We start from the raw sequence: 12,379 nt of genomic DNA, 5'->3' as shown, positions 1-12,379 counted from the left end.
TCATAATAAATACATAGATACATGCATATCTATATGATGGTGGTGGTTTAGTCACCAAGTCGTGTTGGACTCTGTGATCCCATGGACTGTAGCCCACCAGGATCCTCTGTCCATGGGATTTTCCAGGCAAGAATCCTGGAGTGGGTTGCCATTTCCTGCTTCATGCATATCTATACAGATATCTATGTATCCTACCATATATGTCTCACCATATATGGGTATACATGGTGATGTCATGATTTGGAAATTGAAAAAGGAAAGAAGAAGCTGAGAAATTTACGTCTTGGGTGCTGGTCCTCATTGCTAGCAGGTGTAGTGAGCTATCCTCTAACATTTCTAATCCATCTACAAATGCAGGAGACACAAGAGACATGGGTTTGATCCTTGGGTCGGGAAGATTCCCTGGAGTGGGAAATGGCAACCCATTCCGGTCTTCTTGTCTGGAAAATTCCATGGACAAGGAGGCTGGTGGATTACATTTCATGGGGTTGCCAAAGAGTCAGACATGACCAAGTAATTGAGCACACATAAGAAGCTGTTAGTCTTTAGGAGGAAAATATCAGCTCTTGGCTGAATCATTCCATTTTAATTTACACTGGGTTTGTGTGACCAATTGAAATTTATGGAGTGTTTTATAAAAAATGCTTAAGTTATAGGAATTCCTGACCTCAAGGAGTTAGCCATCTAGAGATGGAGGTAAGCTTAACACCAATTTCAAAAGAAAATGATGAAAATAAAACAACGGTGAGGACTTAGATGCAGAGCTCCCAGGTGGCTCAGATAGTAAAGAATCCGCCTGCAATCAGGAGACCTGGGTTCAATCCCTGGGTCAGGAAGATCCCCGGAGAAGGGAAATGGAAACCCACTTCAGTATTCTTGCCTGGAGAATCCCATGGACACAGGAGCCTGGCAGGGTAATCTTGCCTGGGAAATTCTGTTGAGAGAGGAGCCTGATGGCGTAAAGTCAGAGTCAAAGAGTCAGTCAAAGAGTCAGACACCGCTGAGTGACTAACACTTTCACTTGTACTTTCACCGTGAATTGGGGAATGAAGGGCATCTCTTGGAAGAGATGGCCTCTGATCAGAGCCCCGAGGGACCAGGTAGGAGAGACAGCGAGTCCCGGATGCTGGGCTGTGACTAGCTTTGCTGTAGGCTGATGTTTAACTGATCTAATTGACGACAGCACAGAGAAAGAAAATGGGGAGTGATGCTTTCTAAAGGTAAGTATAGCCAACACAAGGGGATGCCTTTTTTACTTCTGGAGACTATGTCCTCCTTATTCACTTGCGGTTAAGCTATCTTTTCTTTTATAAATGATGGTTAGAATATATGATGATTTTTAGTTTAGCTTTTAAAAAATTCTTTGATAAAATAAAAAAAACAGAAAATATATTTTAGACCCCAAACTTGGATATTTTGTTTGCCATTTTCCTGGACTTTTCAATCTAAACTCTGGGTTCCTCTGGGTTATAGTTCTCTATTTCCTTATTTGTTTTGCAAACTTCCAAGGGCCTCTATGCTCAGATAAGGAAGGTGAAGAGGCAGATGGATTTTTATTTTGTACTTTTTTCCGTGTTAATGGATTAGCCTGCTAATCTCAGAGAGTCAGAGACAGGGTGAGCAAGTACCGGGAGAGATTATGGGTGCGAGGGAACACATGCTGTAGAAAACAGCTGACGGTGATTCATTATTATACATAATATTACATGTAACATTCTAAGTCGCTTCAGTCATGTCTGACTCTTTCTGACTCCATGGACTGTGGCCCTCCTGGCTCCTCTGTCCATGGGATTCTCCAGGCAAGAACACTGGAGTGGGTTGCCATGGCCTCCTCCAGGGTATCTTCCCGATCTAGGGGTGGAAACTGTGTCTCCTTTGGCTCCTGCTTTGCAGGCAGATTCTTTTACTGCTGAGCCACCAGAGGGAAGCCCATATATGATATTACTAATTTATTATATAATACAGAAAACACATATCTACAAGATGCAATAATTTTGCACTTGTAAGAGGGAGCATGTCGCGACATTTCATTTAGTTTTGCATCATAGGCAGAAAGAAACTCCAGGGCAAGCGAACCTGGGCGGCTGTTTGGGCACCAGCCCCCCCGTGGGAATTCACACTGAAGCTGGGGCCGTGACAAAGGGCGTGGCCGAGGGGCACCTCCAGCCCCAGGGAATCTAGGAGTGGAGCACAGAGCCACCGTTGGAAACTGTTATCTTTCTGAAAGTTCACTATTGGAAGAAAGTCTTTTTTTTTTTTTTTTTCCATCTTGGACCTGGAGCTAAACATTAAGCGGATGCTCGTCTTGTTTCCTGAATGCATAAGCCTCCTCTGTGAGGTGAGTTCTTGTATGACTCCCGCGCAGACGGAGAGCTAAAAATTCACTGCCCGTGCAGCTCAGATGCCGTCCGGCTGGTGAGACCCGTGAGACGGCCGGGGGTCCTTGCTGCCTTGGCAATGAAGGGAAGAGACTTTTTAAAAAAACTTTCTTCTTCTTCTTCTTTTTTAACTTGTTATTTTATATTAGAGTATAGTCAATTAAAATACCGTGTAGCTTCAGGCAGAGAGACTCAGTCACAATCCTCAGCATCCTTTCTCCCCCAAGCTCCCCTCCCATCGGGGAAGGGCATAGACTGTAATCCGGTGGGCTGAGCCGGGGCTGGCGTGGCGATGGGAAGGCGTTGAGTTCACCGAATCAGGAGAGTCACGGCGTTAGTGATTCTAGGATCTCTAGGCCTTGGCTTCCAGGAAACGAGCTCTCTTCCAACCCCAAACAGGGCCCATTTTCATCCTGAGCCTCAGTTCCCTTGTTGAAACTTCTAAATAAATAACCTCTGTGGCGAGGAAGAAGGGCTGCAGCTTGGAAATGGCTCGACAGATGCCAACACTCTCCCTCTTTAAGCAGGATCCTCAGGGTGGGACGGAAGGGCGGCCTTTGCAGGACAGGATTTTTCAGAAGGGTTCTGCAAGCATTGCGTGAGCCTTGCGTGGACGGCGGCAGTTCCTCCCGGTGACTGACTCTCACGTGACCACAGGGGCAAGCCCTCATCTCTGTTACCGACAACACTTTACTTTTACTGAAGCACGATCCGAAGGAAGAAAGCTACTTAAGGGACAGCTCTTGGCTGTGCCGTCCTGAGCACACCCTAACTCGGAGGGAAAGCGTTCCCGCGCTGGTACAGGATGAATCAGAAGAATACGCGGTATCACAGTCGTCTGGAGAGTGTAAGATGGTGGCCTCTGGGGCAATCTGACTCAAAATGCATCTTTGAGAGCTTCTATCAAAGGTGCTGGGAAGGACCATCTTTGAGTAACTGGCTAAGTGTTAAGATTCCCGCCACCCCCCCCCCCCCCCACTTTCAGATGAACTTTGAGGATAAAACTCCTGAAAGAACAAGCAGAATCTAGATTTATGTCTGCACTTGCAATAAGGTTCCCTCAGGAGATAATGAATAGGAATAAATAATAAAAATAATACATAAATAAATTTCCAAAGCCTTCAGTGAAAGCCTAAGCTCTTTTTTCCAATACCCATATTATCATCTCGAAAACTGTCCTAAAATATGGATGAAGTGAAGTGAAGTTGCTCAGTCGTGTCCAACTCTTTGCGACCGCATAGACTGTAGCCTACCAGGTTCCTCCGTCCATGGGATTTTCCAGGAAAGAATACTGGAGTGGCTTGCCATTTCCTTCTCCAGGGGATCTTCCCGACCCGGGGATTGAACCCGGGTCTCCCTCATTGTAGGCAGGTGCTTTACCGTCTGAGCCACCAGGGAAGAGCCCTACACCCCAAAGACGTGGTGATGAGTGTTTTCCTGTTTTGTTATTTGTTTTTTGTCCTAATACTGCCAGTAATCAGCATCAAGTTGCTTGCTCTTCTCTCCATAAATTCCAAAACTTGCAACTGGCTGGAAACAGGTAAGAAAGGCCGGAAGACCTGAGAAGACCTCCAAATACGATCTGCAAGTAGATGAATGCTATGTGTCATAATTTAACATCCTAGGAGATTTTTAGTCCCTATCCCCAGCCCGCCTTTCTCAGACCGCAGTACTCAGGCTTGGCCACAAGAGGGAACCATTGCTTAAATGTTGGGAGAATTGGGATTTTTTTTTTTTTTTTTTTTTTTTTTTTTGGAGGAATTGGTCCAGCTCAAAGCTGTCTTGAAAGTAACCTGGTCAAAAGGGTTGAACAAAAAAGTAAAGGAATGGACGCAATCATCGATGCAGTTCTATTTTTGACAACTGAAGTATTTCAGGTTTTAGACATTCAGATCGTCAAAGGCGTTCATAGGACTGTAACTTGGTTAGCAGAAGCAGAGCAGGGAGTCGAGTCGATAGAAATTCATGTGATACAGGAGGCACTGGCATGCCTTCGATTTTTTTTCACTGGTCTCGGTTTGTCTAAGAACAAGGCAAACTTTTCTGAAGGTAAACAGAAAATACTGAAATATAAGGTAGCAAAGACAAATCCAAACCCTTAGCTCCAAGTGCCGTCCATCAGATAGCAAATAAGAGCAGGGATCAGTAGCTGGAGGAGGGCACATGCAAAGAATTCCTGCTTCCAGCTCTTTGAACCAGCATAGTTGTGGACGCCAGATTTATATAACAGGCATATAGAATGGTCTTCTGGAGGTCGCCCAGCTCCAGGCAGGCACAAGTCCAGTTTCTGCCCTGAGAAGCTATAGAACGAACTGGAAAATATTTGATGCCAGTAGGACCTTCATAGGAAAACAGATGACGGCTGAGATTATTAATCTTGACAGATCCCTGATTTATTAGGACGTCGTCATTCTCTGCTTTTGTATCATTTGGTAAATGATCACAGTATTAGGCTTCAATGGAGGCAGAGCTCGCTTTCCCCTTCATCCAACAGTGGCAGCAGGCAGGAAGCTATGAGGCTTGGGTTTAGGCAAGAGATGGAAGAAATGAATTTTAAGTTACATGCTGTCATTTGAGGAAGACTTGGTGTTGCTTTTTTTGACTGTCAACCTAGATACAGCTATGTGACCAAAATGTATTAATTATCTCAGAGAAATAAACCCTCTGTTTGTTTGATAAATCCAAAGCAAGGGTGACTAAATTTAAAACCAAGGTCTCTAGCAGGCAAGATTTGCTTCTGTTTACCATGCAGGCAAGAAAAATAGAGAAAACCACTAGAAAATAATAGTGATCTTTAAAAGCTAGTCCTATGAATTGTTTTACTCTGCAAAACAAAAATGTAGGGAATTTCTCCTTCTGAACCATTCATGCAAAATCACTAAAACAATCTTGGGTGACTTCATAGTAGACTCAAAATTAGAAAGCATTTGACATCTTTTTATTAGTGATCTCCTTCACCAGGATATTTTTATGGTCTATTTTTGGTCATATTTTGCATTTAAAATAAATAGCACAGAAATTGAGCCTCAATAAAAATGCATAACAATTAAAAATATTTTCAACTAAATGATTATTGGAGACAGTTTTATCAAAATACAAAATTCCAAACTTAAAATGCTATAATTGAACACTTTATTTTATTAAGAAAAGCCATATCTGCACCTATGTTTCAAGACTGACATACTGTGCAATAAACAGCAATCAGCCTAAAGATGCTATATTAAACAAACCAAGTTTTGTTTTGCTAAACTAAGCAAAATTAGTTGAATGCCCTAAGTAATAGTTGCTGGTATTTTTTTTTCTAAATTATTTCTCCACTTGTTTTTGTGTCTATGCATAAATTAAAAATCTGCTGAAATTTATTATTCATCTGAGATGTAATTAATATGCAAAATTATGCAAATTAAGATGCAATTAGGCTTCAATTCTCTAGTGGAATTTTCCATTATAATTTAATACAAAGTAATAGAGTAATTGGTGTCACGTGTAATTACGGTTACTCACGTGTACTTGCAGACGTGCAAATGATGTGGTATATGTTAGTTATCCTATGCAAATGGTTCCTGCAATCTCTTAATACTTGAGAATGAAGTAAACAAAGATGGTCTTCAGAAAATGGGTGAGAGGGACCCCTTTTCTTCTCGTGTGCTACCATTTTGAAGAACTGTGTGGATAATTGTGACTAATGCCTCTGCATTTATTTCTAAGAATTTTTAACTTGGTGTTGTGCAGTGCATTGTTCATTACTTTAGAGAAATCATTGCTGGTAGAAAGGAATCTTTAAATAGAGAACTTGCCGCGACGTTGATGCCACCACAAGAATGCACCCAGGATGAGAGCAGGCAGAGCAAAGCGCTCGCAGGGCAGAGGTGTTTTTGCATCCGACTCAAAAGGTCTCCTCTTTAAAGGAAATACACAACACAGCCAGCTTCATCAAATGAATCACTGTAACTGTATTGTATTAATTTCCCTACTGCAAAGTTGATCAGTTTGCTTTTCATTCTCTTTAGAAGCCAGGCAGTTTGCTTCTCCAAACCAAAATTCCTTCTCTCCTACTTGTCAGAATTCTGGAAGAATTCTGTGTCATTTCTTTCTGAATGAATAAAGCACTGATTGAATTAAACTGTACAATTCTCTCCATCACTAACTCTACCATTTGGTTCAAGGGACTCAGCCGCTAACTACCATGCATGTCTCCTGGTGTCTCCCCGGAGAAAGGGGACAGGAGTCTCCCAGGGGCTTGTCCTGAGCCCGGAGCTGCAGCTTGTAATTTCTCCATGAGAAATGATTACCTCTTGTTTTAAAACACCCATGCTGTGTTGAATCCCACACAGAAAACATTATGATCGCGACACTTTCCTGCTCATAACTGAAGCACACACTTTAAGACGAGTATTTTATATTCTCAGCTCCAATTAACCTGAAGTGTTTCTCTTCCCTGTCTCCCCATCAGCCCGCCCCCTTCACCCGCGTCTATCCATCTACCCTTTTGTAACAGAGTCTTTTTCAGGGAGGAGAAAACTCATGCCACACGCTGTATTGCGATTCATGGACGTGGGCTCAGACAGAGAGGAAAGGCTAGGCGACTGAGTCCTGGGTAGTCAGCCTCACCCTCTTCACGACATCCCACCTGGTGCCTCTGTGGCTTCAGCCCCACTCTGGCTGGTTGTTTGAGAGAACATAGAGAAGAGAAAATACATGCTGCACCCAGTCACAGCCCCACCCATCCATCCATATGTGGCTTTCCCATTCACTCCAATAATAATACCAATTACTATGCAGGCCGGGCCATTCTTATTCACATTTGCGGCTCACTGTGGACCTTTATGCTACACTGTGAGCCACGCGCGTGTCTTCAGCAACATCGATTATACAGCTGTTGTACAATCACTGTAAGAGAGGGGGGCAAAATCCTGTTCAGCTTGCAGAATCATTTGTAATCATGGAAGGTGGGATAGGAGAGGGGAGGCCTGATTTCTCCCCAGTGCTGGGGTCTTTCTCTAGGTTCTGACAGGTTCCTGGCTTAGGGTGCAGGGAGGCTGAACCAAAATGAGGAGGAACCGGAAAGCTGAGGCCAGTGGATTATCTCTCGAGGGAGGATCTCTGGATTCCAGATTCGATGGACACAGGGGCCCCAGGACCTCACATCACAGTGGCTCTTCCTGGACTTTGGTGGCCAGATCATCATAGGTCAGGCTTTGGCTCAAGCTTCCCAAGAGCCCTCCATCCGAACCGCCAACTCAAGGATATGCTGTCTTTGCTGTTTCCTCTCTTTTCAGATCAAGGGTTTTTATTTGTTCTCACCCTCAGCAGGTTACATCTGTGGCCTAAATAGTTTTTATAGGTCTTTTGCTTTTACTTTTTTGAGGAACTCTGCTGGTTTGACCTGCCCTTCCCCGAGAGACCCTGATCTTGAACCATCTGTACCCCTTTCTTTTTCTAGGTTTGACCCTTCAACACTTAGACTCCGATTGGCTGTACTGACACAAACATAACATTCTACACGTGACCTTCCACTCAGCCAGGTGCTGTCACCTGTGATCAATACAACCCAGAATGTACCTGTCTCATGGACGAAAAGATCGATGTCTTAAGGAAGAACACAGGTTATTCATGATAAAATGAGACTTAAGTAGACAGGCTAACTTTCCCCCTTTTTGTAGATTTTATTTATCTTTATTTATCAAACCCTTTGATATTGCATTATCTTCTAAGAGCTTTGCAGAGACTATGTTGGATGAAATTGAATGCACTATTTTATTTTTTTATATTTAATATGTAGGAAACTATCATACAATTGATGACATTTGGACTTCCACCTTCAACCAAACAACAGTTACTATGCAGCTGCCACTGTTTCTATAGGCATGATCTTTTTTTTATTCCTGGTGAATAACTGAAGAACTGAAATCCTTTGAATGTTTAGCCAATAATCTTTAAATTAAGGGCCATTTAAAAAAACAATGGGCTTCCTGGGTAGCTCAAGTGGTAAAGAATCTGCCTGCAGTTCCGGAGACCTGGGTTTGATCCCTGGGTTGGGAAGACCCCCTGGAGAAGGGCATGACAACCCACTCCAGTATTCTCCAGAGAATCCCATGGATGAAGCAGCCTGGAGGACTACAGTCCATGGGGTTGCAGAGAGTCAGACGTGACTGAGCAACTTTCACCTCAGATAAAAAAGAATACAAGCCTTTCTGCTGCCTGACATTTTTCCATGGGACATCTTCTGGTAAAATCAAGAAAGTGTCGGTAAGAAAACTCTCGCTAGGGGTGTCAGCAGTTTGGAAGAAATTCCTGGAGACAATGGAGGAGCAGTATCAAAGAAACGCTGCATCAACCACGCTTTTAATAGCACCAGGAATAATACTGTGGAAAAACAGAGATGAAACCTAACTCAGGTATTGGAGTGCGTACCGAGGTTTTAAGAATACCAAACTCCATTGTTTCACTTATATTTCCTTTATATGTGTGCTCAGAGTGATAAATGATAAAAAATCTATGGCAAAATAACTCTGAAAAAGCTTTTTCAGCAATTGTAAGACAATAACACTAAGTGATAAGAAAGAATTGTGTTACGGGTTAATTAGCCACCATCTTTTCTTTCTCACGGAAACAAAAAAAAATCGTTCATCTCACATTCAGTAGTGTCTTAGAAACAAGGAAAGGTATTTAGTAACTCATTTGATCCACAGACGTCCCATAAGAGAGGGTGTTACTCATCCCGTTCTCCAGATGAAGGGCGGAGGTAGGGACGTAACTTGCCCGAGGTACCATGTCTAGAAAGTGATGGAGGTTGGATTTGAAGCAAGGTAATTAATTTGACTCTGAGGCACATGCCTAACCTGGGATCAATCTGTCCTCTAGACAGGATTTATTCACTTCAAACATTGACTTAGAAATAAAAATACAGATTTAGTGTTTGCTTTTGTTGTTGTTACATACAGTTGAAATCCGGAAACTGTACGGAAATGTGAACCCCAGCTTTGCAGGAGGATTGAATCTAGGATGCGGGGTGTCCTTATCGTCACCTGGTGACCGTGGCTGAGGGGGGCGGGCCGTTGTCCCTGAGAAGCCTGTGACCCCGCCGCCCCATCCCTTTCTCTGACGTCCTCGCGCCCCGCAGGGATGCGGGGGGTGTCGGCCCTGCAGCTGTGTTAGCCCCGGGGGCGCCCCTGCACGACCGTCTCGCAAGCCGCTGCCCCGACCCCTCCTCCCCCTTCTCCCCACGCGTATTCCACGCGGCGCAGGTGAGGTCAGGCCAAGGCAGGTGGGAACACCTCGGGTTCAACGTGGGGAAACAGATCTGGTTTTGGCTATGGTATCACAGAATCGGGCTTCCCAGGTGGCGATCGTGGTAAAGAGCCCACCTGCCAATGCAGGGGATACAAGGGACGCGGCTTTGATCCCTGGGTCGGGAAGATTCCCTGGAGGAGATCATGGTAACTCACTCCAGTATTCCTCACGGTGAGCCCCATGGACGGAGGAGTCTGGTGGGCTGGCGTCCGTAGGCTCCCAAAGGGCAGAGCCCACGGCAGTGACTCAGCACGCACGCGTGCATCGCGGAGTCTTTGCTTCAGCATCCCGTCCCGGGTGTGACCTCAGCGGGGATGACAGCGGCCGGAGGGGGCGGCTGTGGGATGGGAGGCCGGGCGTGTGGACATCCTCCAGCGCGAGGCAGAGCCTGCGGGGCTGTCACGGCCTCCGAGCACCCTGCTTTGTCCTCATGAGCGCTCTGCAGGAGAACCCGGCCCGTGACCGCAGAAGACGGCCCTCAGGCCGGAGAAGCGACAGGAGCGGCCTGGGGCGGCGGGCAGCGCCGGCCCGGCCCCTGCTTCCCTGAGGCCCCGCGATCCTGGCACCCGGCCAACGCCCCGCCGCCCCGACCCCGCTCCAGCCCTCCAGCGGACCCGCCGCCTCCGCTTCTTCTTCACCTGCTTTGCAGAAGCCAACGATAAGCAAATGAAAAACTCCTGCAGAAGCTTTTTTTTTTTTTTTTTTTTTCCTTTTTGAGTTATTTTTATTGAGCTTTACAGAGCTTTATAGAGCTGCCCTCCCTGCCGATGTCATGCCCGGGATGAGTCAGAGCAAGGATACCGCGATGCACGCATGCATGCTGAGTGGCTTCAGTAGCGTCCCACTCTTGGCGACAGTTTCCACTGCCGAGCAAAGTGAATCAGTCACACACATCCATGTAGACTCCCCCTGCTGAAAGTCCCCCTGTTGGACTGACTTGACCACAGCGCGTCAAGTAGAGTTCCCTGTGCTACACAGGAAGTTCTCACTAGTTGCCTATTTTCTCCGCGTGTCAATGGAGCATATGTGTCAATCCCAAGCTCCCAGTTCCTTCCGCAGCCTCTTTTCCCTCAGTATCCATTACCCATGTATTTCTTTTGGTGGCCGACCTTTGCCTGCAGTCATAAAGGGAAAGGAATTTTGGGAAGCAAAGCTCCAGCTCAGCTAAATAAACATAGCACAAGATCACAATATCCCAAAGTCAAGAAATCTCAGCTCTCACAAAGCTCTTGCCTGAGGAGCTTTGGTTTCCCATCCTTGAGTCACCAAGACAACCAGAAACGCTCCAGGAATCCAGGCCACTTTGTCATGGGCTATTTGATAAGGTGCCTCCTTGTAGCCTGCTCTTCCTACCTACCCAAAGTCTAGATGATTTGTCTGGTAAATCCAGCTTCCATCTTCCAGTTTCTCTTCTTCCTGGACCAGTCTCCTCTTAATCTAGGCCCTGCTCTGCTGCAGCGACTCAGGGGAATTCCAGGGAATTCCGGTGACTTGGAGACATGCCCCCCGTCCCACCACAGCCCTTCTGATCATACCCCACATTTTCAGAGTAAAGACACATCAAGCTTTCCTTTGTGAATGAGACATTAATAAAGCTTTAGTAAATGGTCATTCTTTTTTTTTTTTTTGACATACCAGAGCCAGTGTTTCCTAGTCCCCTTGCAGTAAAGCAGGGTCATGTGACTAATTATGGCCAACGAACATAAGTGGATGTGTTCCTCTCAACTAAAGGCAAAGAGTAGTCCTCCCACAATCGTCCAGTCTTTCTCATCTCAGCCTGAGCAGAAACCATGCAGGCTGTTTATTGAGAGGACAAAAAAACAGGAGCCTGGATCCCTGAGTCATCAGTGAAGGAGAGCCTCCTGGGAGAATCGCCTGGCACATAGCAGACTTTCCAGGAGAGAATGATAAACTTTATGCGCTTAGCTGCTGAGATTTGAGTGACCCCATGGGCTATAGTTCACCAGGCTCCTCTGTCCATGGAATTCTCCAGGTGAGAACGCTGGAGTGGGTTGCCATTCCCTTCTCCAGGGGATCTTCCTGACCTGGGAATAAACTCGGTTCTCCTGCATTGCAGGCAGACTTTACCATCTGAGCCACCAGGAAAGCCCCCAAGATGTGCTTATACATTTGCAAATTCCTTGTGCATTGTAAACAAATGCTAGGAGAATGGTTATAAATTACTTATGCCATAAGTGTAATCAATGCTGAGAACATATAAATTCCTAAATGAAGGAATGTGCCAGCTGTCCAAACATTGAGAGCTGGTACAAACATCTCCTGTCAAGTCAGAACTGATTGAAATTGGGAAGTTTTGATTGAGATTCCAACTCTTGCCACAGTGTGATGTCTTCAACTGAATTTTCTGAAGACGTTCATGTGTTCATAAACATGGAATGCCCACATCTCCCTTCACCTTGTGTTCCGTGCCATATACATCTGTATCACTCCCCAATACAACCTCATTCCTTACTTAAGCAAGTTATACATATTTTCCTAGACATAAACTTTTGTCTTCTCAGAATCCCACGTTTGCAATGATGCTGTTCTGATGTCCCAGCCCTGTAGTTGATAATAGTTGATGTTTGTTGAATTAAGTCAAGTTGAACTAACATGAATTAAAGTAGTAAGAGGAAGATGAAATGATCTATGCACTGGGGACATTATCTTTATTATGAACTGCCTAATATTTTGCAGATGAGGAAATT

The sequence above is a fragment of the Muntiacus reevesi genome, chromosome 8 (genome assembly GCF_963930625.1).
Source record: "Muntiacus reevesi chromosome 8, mMunRee1.1, whole genome shotgun sequence".
NCBI classification, from domain to species: domain Eukaryota; kingdom Metazoa; phylum Chordata; class Mammalia; order Artiodactyla; family Cervidae; genus Muntiacus; species Muntiacus reevesi.
Note: the sequence above shows the minus strand (reverse complement) of the source record.